The sequence below is a fragment of the Tupaia chinensis genome, unplaced genomic scaffold (genome assembly GCF_000334495.1).
Source record: "Tupaia chinensis unplaced genomic scaffold, TupChi_1.0 Scaffold145441_1, whole genome shotgun sequence".
In the NCBI taxonomy this organism is placed as follows: Eukaryota; Metazoa; Chordata; class Mammalia; order Scandentia; family Tupaiidae; genus Tupaia; species Tupaia belangeri.
The window spans coordinates 200020-201068 of record NW_006205300.1 but is presented as its reverse complement, the minus strand read 5'-3'; positions in this window follow the sequence as shown (position 1 = coordinate 201068).

Below are 1049 nucleotides of genomic sequence, written 5' to 3'. Positions count from 1 at the left end.
GCGCCCCCCTCAGCCTCTGCCTCACGCTCTGTGAGTCACCGCGGCGGGGAGGGAAGGAGGCGCCAGGCCGCCAGGGGAGGGCTGATCTTTTTTTTTAAGAGACGTATTTTTCTATAGGGCACATGTGCTCACTGGAGAGGCAGAGACAGACAGAAAGTGAGAAATCACCCCCTGGGAGGGATGGCCATGCCACAATCCCTTTTTCATTCTCCTCTTGGGATTTTGGGCACACATGGACACACGCCCAGTGCGTTTGAACCTACCAGGTCCAAGACATGAACTGCGTTTGGACATATAGGAGTCCAGGCATGTAACCATCATGCTATCTGCTGGTCCCATAAGAGGGTCTTTTTTTTTTTCTTCCTTTTTTAATAGTCTTTATTTATTTATTTATTTACATTCATTCACTGTACATCATTACAGCATACAAAATGAGATTTTTCCATTCAGAATACACTGTACATTGGCTCAATCAAGCACATCAACATATGTATTATTGTCAACAAATAATTTTCCATTTGTTTCCTGTATATTTTGCCTTTTTTCCCAAACTTGATTTCCTATCTCACCCTCTGCCATCTCCCACCCTCCTCCCGCACTGTGTCTGGTATCTATTGTTGCTTTCTATGCCTCCCCCATTTTATTGTTTCACTAAACATCTTAATAAATCTAAATATTTTCAATAGCAAGCACACCTGATATATACATATCCATGAACACAAGTCTGACTTTAGGCATAAACCTCACTGAATAGAATGAACATACTATAAAGTAGCACCTAGTTAGGCCTATATAGCTTACTGCAGTCATCAAATAGGTATTTTTAATGCTTTTTCTTTTTTTTTCTTCTGAAAAAAAATTTTTTTATTAATTTACATTCATTCCCTCAGCATCATCACAACATACTAAATGTGGTTTCCCATCTAGAATAAACTGCATAGTGGGTTAATCATGCATGTTATCATCCATAATAATTCCATTTCTACTTTCATATATATATATGTTTTTTACCCCATGTCTGACCCTCTGCCCTATTCCACTCTCTTATT